Source organism: Rattus norvegicus, chromosome 7, assembly GCF_021556685.1.
Source record: "Rattus norvegicus strain SHRSP/BbbUtx chromosome 7, alternate assembly SHRSP_T2T, whole genome shotgun sequence".
In the NCBI taxonomy this organism is placed as follows: domain Eukaryota; kingdom Metazoa; phylum Chordata; class Mammalia; order Rodentia; family Muridae; genus Rattus; species Rattus norvegicus.
In genome coordinates this window covers 71,179,534-71,195,909 of record NC_141540.1, presented here as the reverse complement: position 1 = coordinate 71,195,909, position 16,376 = coordinate 71,179,534, and the positions used below count along the sequence as shown (strand labels likewise).

At 41.9% G+C, this 16,376-nt stretch overlaps 1 long non-coding RNA gene and 1 other non-coding gene across 10 annotated transcripts in view; one reads left to right on the top strand and one right to left on the bottom strand.

Annotated features, from left to right (window-relative positions):
* LOC102552423 (uncharacterized) overlaps positions 1-5,640 on the bottom strand; it is a 36,596-nt gene extending 30,956 nt beyond the window's left edge. For 2 of the 4 annotated variants that reach the window (XR_015624737.1, XR_015624738.1), the window contains exons 1-2: positions 4,570-4,972; positions 4,187-4,367 (exon numbers count right to left, since the gene is read on the bottom strand). This is a non-coding gene — a long non-coding RNA (uncharacterized LOC102552423). Of the gene's footprint in view, positions 1-2,971; positions 3,042-4,186; positions 4,368-4,569; positions 4,973-5,484 lie in introns of those variants that run through there. The other 2 variants (XR_015624736.1, XR_015624735.1) reach the window with 2 other exon arrangements.
* Positions 5,641-7,317: 1,677 nt separating this feature from the next.
* The window catches only part of LOC102552637 (uncharacterized), an 86,377-nt gene continuing 77,318 nt past the window's right edge, over positions 7,318-16,376 (top strand). For 3 of the 6 annotated variants that reach the window (XR_015624741.1, XR_015624740.1, XR_015624739.1), the window contains exons 1-2: positions 7,500-7,776; positions 8,094-8,244. This is a non-coding gene — a transcript (uncharacterized LOC102552637). The other 3 variants (XR_015624744.1, XR_015624743.1, XR_015624742.1) reach the window with 3 other exon arrangements.

Sequence of the window (16,376 nt, the reverse complement as noted above, 5' to 3'; positions counted from 1 at the left end):
GTGATTAGACAACATTTTGGTTCTTAGGACATTACACATTGCTTTCTTTTCTTTTTTTGTTCATTTCATTGGCTCATTTGTTTTTTCTTTTATTACACACACACACACACACACACACACACACACACACACACACACCAATACATCCTGATTATACTTTGCCCTCCTTCTACTCTTCCTAGTTCCTTCCCACTTCCCTGGATCCACCCTCTTCCTGTCTCATTAGAAAACAAACAGATATCTAAGGGATAATAATAAAATGTAACAAGATAAAACAAAACCAACCACATCAGAGTAGGACAAAAGAAGCAAGTGGAAGTAAAAGAGCCCAAGAGAAGGCACAGGAGACAGACACAGACACAGCTGGTTTGAACACTCATTAGTCCCATAAAAACACAATGCTGGAAGCCATAATACATACACAGAGGACCTGTAGCGATTAAACAACCACCTTCCTGCCCCCCCCCCCGAAAACATCAAAATAAAAATCAAGATAAAGTAAATGAAAAATGGAAAATGAAAAAGCCCTGACGCCACGTTACAAGACTTTCCAAAGATGATGTTGGTTTTGTTTCTGTTGGGCGTCCACGCCTGGGCAAGTATCCTAACCTTAGGAGTAGTTTGTTTCTTCAGCGAGAAAACTAAATTTTCATTTGCACTGTGGTTGTTCATAAAAGAATGTTTCTGAGTTAGGAATGGGGTCATGTGTCCATTTCTTCAATCTCTACAACTCCCTTTGGCTCAGGCCTGTCCTTCCTCAGTCTCTTGTGAGTTTGTTGGTCCTGATGTGTTGAGAAGGCCTTCTTTCTGTGGTGTCCTCTGTCCCTTCAGGCTCTTACTATCTTTCTGCCTCCATTTTTGCAGAGGGTCCCCTGAACTCTGAGGGGAGGAATTTTAAAAAGACACTCTGAATAGAACTAAGTGTTTCAGGGTCTCTCACTCTCTGCACATTGTCTGGCTGTGGGTCTCTGTATTTGTTCCTGTCTGTTGCAGAAGGAAGCTTCTCTGATGATTGGCTGAGCAATACACTAATTTATGAGTATAGCAGAATGTTGTTAGGGGTCATTTTATTGCTTGTTCCTTTAGTAGAATAGTAGTATTTGGTTTTCCCCTAGGTCCCTGAGCTATGTAGTCTTAGGTTTTTGGTCACCCAAGCAGCAGTCTTGGCTATGGGTTTCATTTCATGGAGTGGACCTTAAGTCAAATCAGATGTTGATTGGTTACTCCCACAAGATTTGTGCAATAGCGTGGTGTATACCATTGTAGACAGAAGGTTTTGCAGCTGGGTTTGTGTTTTCCCTTTAATGGCATGCAGGGTACCTTCTGATACTGAGAATAAGGGATGAAATCTCATGGTATGGACCAGCTGGAGCTTCTGTATTCAATGACTTGTGCATTGAGTGTCCTCAGCAAACGGGCCTTTCTGTCAGCTTGTGGAGAACAATCCTCAGCCTTGGCAACAGCTTGGGATGTTTGGGGCTCTTAGTGGACCCCTTTAGCCAATAGCTCTATTGGATGTAGCTAGTTCCCAGTTCTGGAAACTTCCTTTCGATGAGAGAGTCTTTTAGCTGAGTCTTTTCCTCCTGTTTGGTGATTTCATATGACCACCTTCCTATGTGTATGTGTATATGATATATATGTATATATTCTACTGTAGTAGGTTTCCACACTACCCATCAAATGGCTCTTAATGTTAGCTGTCTCTGCCCTTATTTCCATTTGATCTTTGGGAATGGGGGCAGAGATTGAGGAGGGGCCACAACAAGTTCTCTTCTGATACAGAGCTGGAGATGAGACTGGGGGTTAGAGTTTGAGGAGAAGATGAAGTGGAGGTAAAGATGTTAGGTTAGCCTACCTGCTTCCAAAGGACATTCTAAGCATTTCCCAAACTACTATTTGGTGTGATATGATCAACAACACTCCTATGGAGGACCGAGCTGACCTACGCTTTCTACTCATAATCTCTTCCTGCATCGGATAATGAAATTTCACTATATTTTATCACTTAAGACATCATATTACATCCCAAGTCTTGCTTATACATTTGGCCATGCACACAGATTCCCGAAGGGCTCCATGTCACGATGTTGTTTTCTGAAGCGTGTAGAATTGCAGCTTGTACGTAGGGATAAACAAAATGGAACCATAGCCATTCCGCACCACAGAAATGAGGCATGGATTCACAACAGCTCTTGAAAAGAAATGCTTAGAGAAGTTTTACTCGGTATTGACTTACATTTCAGATACTGAAGCACCACAAAACTTGCACAGATGTCCGGTGAGCGGGAGAGAAATGAGCTCGGAAAGCGATACCACAGCTGTGCAGGTAAGTTAGTGTTAAGTCCCCAGCACAGAGTCCTGGACCAGTCCGCTTACCTTCAAAACTACTCCTGTCTCAGTTTTGTGTGACTGTGTGCTGCTTAATTCCACAGGCACGCCTGTGAGGGACAGTCTGACCTAAGTTAACTGAGGTGAGAGGCCCGTCTTTGCTGTGGAAAGCATCATTCTGTGAGCTTATGTCTGTAGGATAGTTCAAGTTCCTGTCAATAGAGAAATCCTCTCATAACACCTGTCAATAAAAAAGCCAATGGCCAATGAGCTGAAAATAGGAGGTGGGACAGTGGTGGGAAGAGAAGATTCTGGGAAATAGAACCATGGGAGATTTAGGCCGGAGCATCGAGGAGCAGTAAACCTGACGGCAGATGAACTCAGGACAGAATAAAGAGGATTAGCCCGGAACTTGGATACATTCTGAAGCAAGGTAACTAACCACGTGGAAGACACAGAATAGTTTGAATGGGGTAAATACATTACTAGAGCTAGTCGGAGAATGAGCTAGAGCTATAGTCTAGGCATTTATTAATAAATAAATAAGTAGTCTCAGAGTCATTGTTCCTGGAGCAGAGACTGGGAGGGAAAACTGATTCATTTTTGACATCTACCATGATTCCTCCACCACACTGGTCTGTACCTGTGAACGTTAGCCAGCATCCATAAGTCAGCATCCACCCTTTCTTCCCGAATTTGCTTTTGTCAGGTGTCTGTCGGAAGGAAAGAGCCATCTAATGCTGATAGATTGTCGAACCTCTGCAAGCTGTCTATTTTCCTTATTTCAAAAATGGGCAGGGAAATAGTTGACACCCCCTGCCCCCAACATAGGATAAAGCTTTGTACAGACACAGTGTAGGGTTTCAAAAGAAAGCCACAGGCAACTATGGTTAGCTAAGAGTAAAAAGGGATGCTGGGATTTGTCGTGGACGTCTCCAGATGCCTAGGAACCTACACAAGCCTTGTGTAATTTCCCGCATTAGGAGCGGACACGCGTGCTAAGGCAGCGTTTCTCTAGTGCTTATGTTACAGGGAAATGGATTTCTGTATATTTAATTAGGGTTTCTAATCAGCTCTTGTGAGATTAATTAAAACAGATTATCTGGTGGGCCCAATCTGATTCCGGAAGCCGTTTAGAAGAAGCGGTTCTCTCTGGCTATGACTTAAAGGGAAGTCGGAGATTTACAGCAGGTGAGCATTCTGCTCACCCGCCCCTGATGATCAGGAGGCATCAGGCCCCAAGCTGGAGGCTTGTCTCACAGTCGGCAGGGAGTGAGGACTAGACTTACAACCCCATCACCCCCAAGGATTTGGCCTCAAGCCAGGCATACCTCGGTCTTGTCTACAGTATGCAGAAAACACCTCAGTAAGGCTGCCCAAAGTCTCAACCCTCTCAGGACTTCCCCCAAAGAGCAGCTGTCAAACATGCTTGGATTTTTATCCCCGTGGTCAGTCACATGGTAAGGAAATGTGCAACAGATAGGCCCATGGGGTTGTAGACCACGGCTACCCAGCATCAGCTAATAAAAAGATTCTTTTTTTTTTGACTTTTTGTCAGGAAATCTTTGAAACTGTTTATCTTAAACATGACTTCCCTCCTCTCTTTCCATTTCTACAATGTAACAGGCTTGGTTTTTAGCTCTTGGGGTCTTTGCTACTTCGTGAACAAGGCGGTTGGCATAATTTCTTCCTTTTTAAAATTGGTTATTTTATTTATTTACATTTCAAATGTCATCCACCCCCCTTTCCCAGTTTCCCCTCCGCAAGCCCCCTATCCCATCCTCCCACCCCCTTACCTCTATGAGGGCGCTCCTCTACCCGCCCTCCCACTCCTGCCTGAGCGTACCATTCCTCTTACCTACAATGGGGCATTGAACCTTCACAGGACCAAGGGCCTCCTTTCCCATTGATGCACGATAACGGTATCCTCTGCCACACATGCGGCTGGAGCCATGGGTCCCTCCATGTGTACTCTTTGGTTGGTGGTTTAGGGTTAGCTAATAAGATTCTTATGGCTTTCTAGAAAACAGGCTAAGATGCTGCAAAGAGAAATGACAGAAATTACCGGTGGGCCGGGGAAGAGAGACACCAACAGCTTTAATCGAAAGGGATGCACACATGGGATGGAGGTGCGATCTTGGAGGGCCAGAGTGGGGAACAGAGATAGGCTGTCCTGTGCTAAGCCCTGACTCTGTTTAACCCCCTCTGTTAGTTTCTGTTCTTGTTGCTGTGATGACACACCTGACATGCGTTTCCTCCAGCATCTCCCCATATCCTAAGCATTCTTTCACAAACGATGCCTCCAGCTGGTGGTGCACACAGTCAGACGTTGGACTCAGTTAATTCTGATTGGTAAATAAAAATGCCAGCAGCCAATAGCTGTGGAGATGTGAGAAGGAGGCGGGGTTTAGGTTTCCTAGGCTTTAGGATTGAGAGGGAGAGACAGAAGGTAGATTCTAAGGGAATGGAGGTCAGGCGGTTAGTTGCCCAGCTGTTGTGCTGCTTAATTAAAATCTAAAGGAGGCATGTGCCTTTCGTTCAGGAATGTAAATGCTGAAAGGTGGGAAGAAACCCCGCGATGGGATTTAAATAATATTTCATACTGCAGTTTCTGATGTTTGTTAAGCCAGGGATGGATATGGTGCTGAAATCCCCATCTTCTGAATATTTGGAGGAACGGGATACATCCTTGCAGGACTGCTGAAACGTCTGCGTCATAATAACAATATTAATGTGTGAACTTGTTTCGTGATGTGTCCACAGACTTTTCAGAGAGATGAAGACTTTCGGACCCAATTTTTAAATCCTAATTTTGCAATTGAAAGCTGATCCTGGTCAAATAAAAGAACCCCTCCGTAGAGGCGCGGTTCATTACAGATTTCCTAGTGTTTCGGGAGATTTCCTAGTGTTTCGGGAAGATCTCAGAAAGATGATTTTCACTTCATACCTGCGATGTCGCATTGTTACACTGGCGTGTGAAGATTCCCGTTTACTTAAGATAAAAGTGCTGTACTGAACTCTGCAGTAACCTTTCTTCATTTGAAAGTAAACTCTGACGTTTTAAAAGAAGCATCTTTACGCAAACCAGAGCTGCACTGAGATCCCGCTCTGCCACATTCGGAATCGAAGTAATTAAGAAAATAAATGCAGGCCTACCCGGGTGTGTGTGATCCCAGAACCACTGAGGTGATATTGCAGGTGGAGACGGAAAAATGAGAACAAAGTCGGTTAGCCTGGAGCACACACTGCAGCAGCAACAAGAGAGACCCTTCCTCGCATGGCAGCTACTCCCACGCCCTTTGGGGTCCATGTGTGTCTCATACACATACGTCACACAGGGATGATGATGATGATGATAGTAGTGATGATGATGGTGGTGGTGGTGATGGTGATTGTGATGATGATGAAGAAGATGATCAATAATAATTTTAAAAGAAATAACAAATGCTATAAGGACAAAATCAATCAAGCAAGCAAAAACCCCCAAACAACCCTAAACACCGAGGGTGGGAATATAAAATAATCCATTTCTGAAGGAAAAATATGCAGCAAAAAATATATCTCCCATGCGATGTTTATATATTTGTGGGTATATCTCTATGTAGCACAGAGATATTTGTACATCAGTGTGTATCACAGCACTCAACTAGTTCCAGTAATCGATGGTAATTATACAATAGTCAATATTTATTGTGACACAATCCATGATAGTGGATTATAGAACCAGCCTGTGCCTCCTCTTTGCATAGTCCAGAGATGGACCCAATTGGTAAGGGAATGAGCAACAGGCAGATAAATGGACACATAATGGGGTGGCCTATGCTCTCAAGTGGAGAAGCTGACACATCCTAGATGCTCAGCATGTTGATTATATAGAGTTGAACAGGGAGGCGGTGTTATCACACACAGCTGGACAGGAGTCGGGGTATCAGGTGCATGGCAGAATCAAGGAAACAGGTTTAGCCAGTCTTAGTAGGAATGGACTCCATAGCAGGCCATCTTCAAGCTGTGAGTGTCTGGAGGAAGTCATGGTGGTCATTTCCTGCTCATCTTGTTAACATTCTCACATGGACCAGAAAGCTAGGCCACTTCTGGAGCCTAACCTGGGGAAGGGTTTGCCATTTCCTGTGGGTCTGAGGCTCATGTCAATGGCATCCATTCACCCAGGGTCCTTTTCATTCCCCACAAACCCAAGCACAGAGGGCTACATAAACAAATGTGGTAGATGGGTGTCTCTATGAATATATATCTATTGTTCCAGCCTGAAAGAACAAAGTCACCTTGGGAGGGAATAGGGAGGCAAAGTTTAGAACAGAGGCAGAAGGAACACCCATTCAGGGCCTCTTTTTCTTAATGTCGACAGATTTCTGTTTTTTTGCCATGCGGGTGTTCCTAACATCCCTTGCTTCTATGAAAATTTATACAGATAACATAGTTCTTGTTTAAAATAATGGATCTTACAATTTTTCTGTCTGTCTGTCTGTCTGTCTGTCTGTCTGTCTCTCTCTCTCTCAAAATAAACTTTACCTTCTATAAAGTTTCTGTGGAGTATATTTCCTTCCATTCATGGCTAGTTGGCTTTCTGTCTGATGAGGTCTGTGTATATGACCTCACATCACACAACCTTCCCCTTTGACATTCTTTTTCTCCCTCCTAAGAACACTCAAGTGAAAAGGAATAATGAAACAAAGACAAGAACAACATATGAAATGTGAAAAAAAATCTAGTTTAGCCAGTTGTCTCAGCACTCTTCACATCAGACTCACATAAGGTGCTGGCATTTTAGGAGCTGTGCTTGACATGCCTTGCTTACGTTAGAATTTCATTCTCTAACAGTGTTCATTGCTGATGTTCATGACTGAAACTTACATTTGATTATGACTATGGCTTCCTTTGTCAATTAGTGAAGGGTTTTATTCACTAATTAGCCTTAGAGTTCCTGTTTACATCATAATAGGGGGAGGGGACCCCAGAGGCCTTAAGAAACACAAAGTTCTAAATATGCCAAAAAGAACTGCCCTGTGGTTAGTTCCTTTTGGGTGGTGTCAGCTGAAAAAATACATCCTACCCCTGTTTTAAATTTATCATTGTTTTAGGTTCCCGATGTTGCTGTGACCAAAACCCTGACTATGAGCAACTTAAGTGAAGAAAGGTTTTGTCTTTCACTTCCAGGTCAGAGTTCATCATTGAGATCCATCAAGATGGGAATTCAAGGAAGCTCTGCTTGTTATTCCACAGAGCAGTGCTACCACCCAAGGAACCCACTTCATAGCCAGGAAGTACATCACACTTGCGTACCGTGTGGAAGCGTCACCTGGTAATTAAAAGCTGATTGGCCTATTAGCTGAGACAAGAAGTAGAAGGCAGAACATCTGGCAGAAAGTTGGAATTCTGGGAAAGAGTCAACCCTGAAGTTTGAGGAAGTTGGGTGCATGAAGCTAAGGAGAGGTAACCGAGCAAGTAGCAGGCATGGATTGAATAAATGGGTTATAAAAGTCACGGGTTAGTCTGGGATTGAGTCAAAGCTTTTGGCCTAGGCATTCATTCATAAATAAGCCTCAGAGTTGTCATTCTTGGAACGCAGAGACCAGTTAGGAAAGTTCATGGTTTGAATCAGAATGGCTACCTTAGGCTCATGTGTTTGTAAACTTAGTCCCCGTTTGGTAGAACTCTTTGGGAAGGATTAAGGGCGGTGTGCTATCATTGGAGGTGAGTTGCTGGAGGTGGGGTTTGAAGTTTCCAAAGTCTATGCCTTTTATCTCTAGCTTGCAGATAAACATGTGATCCAACTTGCAGATCAGCGTGTGATCTTTTAGCCACCACTCCAGCACCATGACTGCATGCCTGCTGCCATGCTTCTCGCCATGATGATCGTGGACTCTAACCTTTCAGAACCATGACTCCAACAAACATTTTGTAAGTTGTCTTGGTCATGGTGTCTCCTCACAGCAATAGGAAAGTAATTAAGACAGACCAGGACCATAGGCTCAGTGAATGGCAACCCCCGCTGTGGGTACATTCTTACATTAATGAACAAACAAGTACTTCCAGGCATGCTCAAGGGTCAATCTGATCTCATTTCCTTAATGGAGGCTCCCTTCTCAGGTGATTCTAGGCTGCCAAGTTAATAGTTTACGGTAACCTCGACAATCATATTACAAACATGAAAGTTGTTTTACCTACGGAATAAAGTTAATATTTTATGGAGAATCCATCATTAGGGAGTAATTCAGAAGCAGTGGAGCCGTGTTATTTTTACTGGATTCTACTGACTCATGTTTGGAGATTGCTAGAACTGGCCTGTGGGTATCCTGTCAAAGAAGAGTGGAATCTCCCCAAGGAATTACTTTTAAACAGACCCACAACCCCCTTTTCCTATTAACCTTCTTTCTCCCCTACCTCTGGTTGTACATAGCATGTAATTTTAAAAATCCACATTGGATCCGGCTAGGTGCGGTCTGGCCCATTCCCCACAACTAGCTTGGTGCCATGTCACTCTGTCCGCCAAGGTCTGGCTGTCTCTGTCTCTTCCGGCCTGAGACTGTGAACATTGACGTTTCTCCAGGCAATGGCTCTCTCACAAATGCTGGCTCTGCCTCTCCAGAGCTCGGAGTTTGCTCTCTCGCCACCCAACCCCACCCCCCCAGTTATCTCTTTATCTGAGCTTTGCCAGACCAGAGCTCCAGTCTGGCTCAGCTCTGCCAGACTGCCCATCTGAATCATTGCCAATGGAAAACACCAGCCCATCTTAATATTAAAATTAACCAGAATGACACAACCGCTGGACATGGAATCTAGCGTCCTAAACTGATCATCTATTTTATGTAGGCAATTTTTTCGGTGGATGTCCGACAATTCCCTGGCCTATATCCTGCACCCTTCCCACTCTCTACCTTGCCAGAAAAAAAAATCCATTCCTTCCTCCTGTGTCCCTTTCTCAGACAGGGAAAGCCTACCTTTCTCCTCTTTGCTCAGAGATTGGCATCTTGTCATCTTTATTAGCCAATCAAATAATTAGGGGAAATTCCCCTACATCTGGTCAGTGGGCTAGAAGGAAGGTTGAAGCATTTAAGAAACCTAAATCAAGTAGGTTTTGAAAAAAAAAAAAAAACCTAAGCCTACATTGTAAAGACTAGGGAAGATCAATGGGAAAGTATGTTTCAAGAGGGTGCTTAAGGATGATGTCATCAGTAGGAGCCACAAGGAGGGGGCCTCTACCTCAAGAGATTGCTTAGCGATGACATCATCATTAGGAGCCACCAGGAGGGGGGTGTCTCTGTTTCAAGAGGATGCTTAGTGATGATGTTGTTAGTAGGAACCACAAAAAGGGGTTCTCAGTGTAATATAATATGAACCTTTTTATCAACAGTGATTAGAAAGGTTCCTGAGTTGAGAAAGGCAGACCTTCTCCCCAGATACTGGCCAACCATTTTTTAGTCAGGCCACAAACAGGAGAATTCAGAATAATACATACATATTATGTGTGTGTGTGTGTGTATCAACATGGGGCCTTGCTTCTGTCAAAGGATTTCTGAAAAAGTTACAACACCCCACTTAGCACCTCACAATAAAGTAATCTCCTATTTTAGGGTCACCCCTTTATATTTCTATCCATTAGCATTAATTGAAACTTCAGTCAGTGCCTTGACTCTGTCATTACTTGTGAGGACAAAATTACTGTATAGGGGGGATCCAATCCTCATCAGGACATGTTTTCAACTAATAATAGGAAGTTCTAGGATGCATTTAGTAAAAATTGGTGAAACCACCAGAAACAGGTTTGCACAAGCAGTAGGGAGATCAATACAAACTGAAATAGCTGACCTTGAACTTGTCTTCTAGAATAGATGAAAAATTACCAAGTGCTGATCTTGAAAACAGGCATAATTGCTACATAGTGCTGAATGTAATCGACAGGAGTTCATTTTGAGTTAGTAGTATGTAATAATAGATCACACTATACGGTGGCATTAAAGAAAATTCTACAGCCAAGAGGGCCTTAAGAGTAAGATAAAATTTAACATTGTGTCTGCCATTTTTGAGGAAGATATATTTTTCACAGTAGGGTTAGAGGTAGCACCATTATCCATTTAATGAAACTAGATACGGTTAAAAGTTATTTCAAAGAAAATGTTAGCTCTTGGTATCACATGGAAGGAACAAAATCTGTAGTGATTTATTTGTATAGAGCGGAAATTTGGTTCTTTGCTGGAGTTACTTTTGTCTCTGTCACAGTTTTCTATATGACTTTGCCATTTGCACACCAGGTACATGGCGGCTAGACCCCACCAGCTCACCACAGGGAAGACCAGTTTGGTTTTATCGTATCTGCAAGGTGAAGTTAAGGGTCCAGTACAGCATTCCTAAGAGCACAGGTTAGATTCTCAGCATCCAAGGCCACCAAGAACAACAGAGATGGAATTGCTACCGAGAGGAAATCAGGGTGAGGACAGAGGGCTTCCTGGAAGGAGGTAGATTAGTTTACTTCTAGGTGTTGTCTTCATAGGAAACAAGTAGAAGGGAGCTAGTGGGAATGGTAGAAAGAAAGAAAGAAGGTGAGGCCACCCATGAACATGAAAGTTTACTAACAATTCCAAAAAGGATCTGACCCAGCGTGACCACCAGCTCTTACCAGCAGAAATGTGGGCCTCATTCAAATTTTCTTTTCTTTCTTTTTTTCTTCTTACAAAGAAGAAGGGGAAGGCATTTTAAGTTAGAGTTCTTTATCTTTGAGGAAAGCAAGCATTAGCAAAATATGTTCTTAATATTTTGTCCTTTTTCTCTCCGACACAGTAAAATTGATTTTAAACCATCCCAGTCTTTAACATAAGAATCACCCTGTGAGATTGAATGAACTAAAGACAAAGGCTTCCTTCTTCCCCAACGTGCTTCGGCTGACTGGGCCAGTGGAGACAGAATAAAGAACAGCCATGTGCATTTGCTTTAAAGCTTGAGCATGTATTGCTTATCTGAAATAAGACAACACAATGGTTATTAATTCTCCTTTTTGTGAAGTTTTGCTGAACAAAGATTTATCCCCTGGTGATGTTGACTTGCCTTTCAAGAAAATCGTAAACTCATCAAAAGTATCCCTGGACCTGAACACCTTTATGACAGATGATGTGTATTAATTCTGAGAGTGCTGGTGACACAGTCTCTTTCACGGGCATCATGTTGGACACTGTAGTTAAGCTGACTCAGGTTCAGTCCTGTGAATCCTGAACTACACAACCCGCATGCCCACAGACCAATTACCTTATCCTAACTTTCCCCCTCATAGCAAATTTATTTTTTTAAATATATAATTCTCAGAATATCATAGTCCCTTTTCAACTTGTTCAATGTGATTTCCACCTTGACCCCTTGGTGACCTCAATGTTGTCAAACCCAATGAAAATGAATCCACACACACACACTCATTCATATGAAGTATGAACTTCAGCTGATTTCCTGAAGTACTTAAACTGATTGATGTTTCCCCTTAAAACTATCTCCTTACTTGCTATAAAGTATAAATAAGATAAAATTCAACTTTCCTTGTTCTTTGTGAAGACTTTTAGCTTTTCCTCCATCAACTCATTATGAAATTCTTAATTATTGCAGATTGGTGATTGCAATTATTAATAAGATCATCATTTATTTCAAATTCTGGTTTAAAACTAATTGAAAATCAAATTATCTTGAATGTCCTTTCTTTTCCCTCAAAGTCAGAGTCCTCAGCTTATGTCCGGTCACACATTTCCCTAGGTGATTTTATTTCAACCTATCTGTAAAGATCCTCAAACGTATTGATCCAGGCATGATCTCAGTCAATGATCAATAGGAGCTGCAAGTTATGAAATGAAAAACAAATGTCCTTCCAGGATAGAAAGTAAGGGTAACATCCCGTAAAGACTAAAGAACATTAAAGTAACTTTGAAGTATGTATGCCGCTTTACACCTGTATCCCAGCACTTGGGAAATGGGTAGAAAGATGGTCAAAGATTCTAGGTCAACCTGGTTTACAGGAGTGACCCTGTCCCACACATGTGCATGCACACACACACACAAACCAGCATCACCACCACCACCATCACCACCAACAACACAAAAAATAACAAAGCAAAACTTTGGAAAAGCAGAAGAATATTTGCTCATTTTCCACACCCCCAAAAATGGTTAACGGTTGCAGAGTTGTTTAATTTCATTTTAAGCTTTATTTATGTAAAGAATCATTTAATATATTTTTCTTTTTAAGATTATAATATAATTGTATCATTTATCCCTTCTCTTTCTTCTTCCAAACACAACCATGTATGTGTCCTTTCTCTCCTTCAAATTCATGACCTATTTTTTTTAATTGTTGTTACATCACATAAGGAAATAGATGTGTGCATAAGAAAATAGATGTGTGCATAAGAAAATAGATGTGTGCATGTGTGCGTGTGTGTTCTTAAGTACAACCTGACCAGTACAATAATATTACTTATATGTATGTTTGTAGGACTATTTGGCACTGGGCAACAACTTGTGCTCTTCTCAGGGAAGGCTGCATCTTCTCCCAGCATTCCTTGGTTGCCTGTAGTTCTTTGTTTAGGATTAAGGCTTTTCCTGTCCAATTTTTGCCTGTTCATTGGTGTCATTCTTGTTCATCTCAGGTTTGGACAATAGTGTCAGTGAGATATTACAGGTATAGCTCCTCAGACTGGTAGGAAACTCACACTCCCTGGTCTTCTGGGTCTTACAGTCTTTCCAGCCTCTCTTCCACAGTGTTCTCTGAGCCTTAGGTACTGGATGGATCCACTAGGCCTAGGCTCTAGAACTCTTTGTTTTGATTGGTTGTCATTTTCTGTAACAGCCTCCATCTGTTGCAAAGAGAAGTTTTCTCAATAAAGAAGGAAGACTACATACTAAAAATAAGCAAATAGCCATTAATCTGCAAGTGAGCAAGGAGGGGAATAAAAATAACTTTTAAAATGTTCTCCCTTGAAATAATGTTAGCTATTGCTGAAAGAAATTAGAACTTTCTCCAATTTTTAAAGGTAGTAAATTTGGGAAATTTAGTGTGATAGTAAAAATTCTAACAGAAAATACCAGAGTTTTCTAACTTCTGTGATAGACAAGGAATGTTCTGATTGTATAAAATTCAAAACACAATTAACATTTAAGGCAAACTCTGTATAGAGAAGGCACTTCTGTTGTGTAACCTCAGAAACAGATATTTGTCAAAGAACACTGTGTTGACTGAAGTGATAAAGGACAGCTTGGGCAAGAAAGGGGAGCTGACATATTGGGCTTCAAGGACAAGGCAGCATGGAAGGCCAGGGTCAGAACACAAAAGCTAGCTCAATATTCCACAGGGAATCACTATTCGATCCTTTTAAAGTACTCTGTGCACATCCCAAACAATCTTCTATTAGAAATCTCAGCAAGAACAATTTGCAAATTCATCTGGAATAACAAAAAACCCAGGATAGCTAAAGCTATCCTCAACAATAAAAGGACGTCAGGGGGAATCACTATCCCTGAACTCAAGCAGTATTACAGAGCAATAGTGATAAAAACTGCATGGTATTGGTACAGAGACAGACAGATAGACCAATGGAATAGAATTGAAGACCCAGAAATGAACGCACACACCTATGGTCACTTGATTTTTGACAAAGGAGCCAAAACCATCCAATGGAAAAAAGATAGCATTTTCAGCAAATGGTGCTGGTTCAACTGGAGGGCAACATGTAGAAGAATGCAGATCGATCCATGCTTATCACCCTGTACAAAGCTTAAGTCCAAGTGGATCAAGGACCTCCACATCAAACCAGACACACTCAAACTAATAGAAGAAAAACTAGGGAAGCATCTGGAACACATGGGCACTGGGAAAAATTTCCTGAACAAAACACCAATGGCTTACGCTCTAAGATCAAGAATCGACAAATGGGATCTCATAAAACTGCAAAGCTTCTGTAAGGCAAAGGACACTGTGGTTAGGACAAAACGGCAACCAACAGATTGGGAAAAGATCTTTACCAATCCTACAACAGATAGAGGCCTTATATCCAAAATATACAAAGAACTCAAGAAGTTAGACCGCAGGGAAACAAATAACCCTATTAAAAAATGGGGTTCAGAGCTAAACAAAGAATTCACAGCTGAGGAATGCCGAATGGCTGAGAAACACCTAAAGAAATGTTCAACATCTTCCCAAAAATCAAAACAACCCTGAGATTTCACCTCACACCAGTGAGAATGGCTAAGATCAAAAACTCAGGTGACAGCAGATGCTGGCGAGGATGTGGAGAAAGAGGAACACTCCTCCATTGTTGGTGGGATTGCAGACTGGTACAACCATTCTGGAAATCAGTCTGGAGGTTCCTCAGAAAATTGGACATTGAACTGCCTGAGGATCCAGCTATACCTCTCTTGGGCATATACCCAAAAGATTCCTCAACATACAAAAGAGACACGTGCTCCACTATGTTCATCGCAGCCTTATTTATAATAGCCAGAAACTGGAAAGAACCCAGATGCCCTTCAACAGAGGAATGGATTCAGAAAATGTGGTACATCTACACAATGGAATATTACTCAGCTATCAAAAACAACGAGTTTATGAAATTCGTAGGCAAATGGTTGGAACTGGAAAATATCATCCTGAGTGAGCTAACCCATTCACAGAAAGACATACATGGTATGCACTCATTGATAAGTGGCTATTAGCCCAAATGCTTGAATTACCCTAGATCCCTAGAACAAACGAAACTCAAGACAGATGATCAAAATGTGAATGCTTCACTCCTTCTTTAAATGAGGAAAAAGAATACCCTTGGCAGGGAAGGGAGAGGCAAAGATTAAAACAGAGACTGAAGGAACACCCATTCAGAGCCTGCCCCACATATGACCCATACATATACAGCCACCCAATTAGAGAAGATGGACGAAGCAAAGAAATGCGGGCCTACAGGAACCGGATGTAGATAGCTCCTGAGAGACACAGCCAGAATACAGCAAATACAGAGGCGAATGCCAGCAGCAAACCACTGAACTGAGAATAGGCCCCCGTTGAAGGAATCAGAGAAAGAACTGGAAGAGCTTGAAGGGGCTCGAGACCCCAAAAGTACAACAATGTCAAGCAACCAGAGCTTCCAGGGACTAAGCCACTACCTAAAGACTATACATGGACTGACCCTGGACTCTGACCCCATAGGTAGCAATGAATATCCTAGTAAGAGCACCAGTGGAAGGGGAAGCCCTGGGTCCTGCTAAGACTGAACCCCCAGTGAACTAGACTATGGGGGGAGGGCGGCAATGGGGGGAGGGTTGGGAGGGGAACACCCATAAGGAAAGGGAGGGGGGAGGGGGATGTTTGCCAGGAAACCGGGAAAGGGAATAACACTTGAAATGTATATAAGAAATACTCAAGTTAATAAAAAAAAAAAAAAGAAATCTCAGCAAGACAACAAAAGACAAACCTTCTGCTTTCTCGATATTTTTAATACTTCTTATATGAAAAAAACCCCACATCATTACTATTTCCATACAGAGGAACTAAAACAAAATGCCAGATTCAAATTTACTTTATCATTCATTTTATTCTTCATGGTGTTCAGGTCTAAAGTACTTTCTAGGTATAATTCTATACAGATTAAGAAGGCCCCAAGTAGAAATTGAATTTATGTGGATTTTCTGGAAATTTCCACCTTCATTATTTCCTGGGAGATTAGTTCTCTGTATCAAGGGAAACAGGAGAAATCTAAAACTGGATTTCAATTCACATGTCTGACCCTCAGTATTTGAATGTACCTAAAGGAATCTGGCAGTAAAGACCTTCTCATCTCTTCATTCTTAGCCATTACTAAAGGCTCTCTTTCTAGACTTCATACTGTATAAACACAGTGTGATGATCAGTTGGGCTTTTTCTTTTCTCTGTGGTGTAAGAGAGAAGAAAAATTATGATTTTGAAAATGCACAAATAAATGCATCTCCGTATCAAAACCAGACAGAATGGACAGGTTCTGACGCTCAGGTATAACAACTCATAGAGACATTTAGTAGATTCATGAAATTGA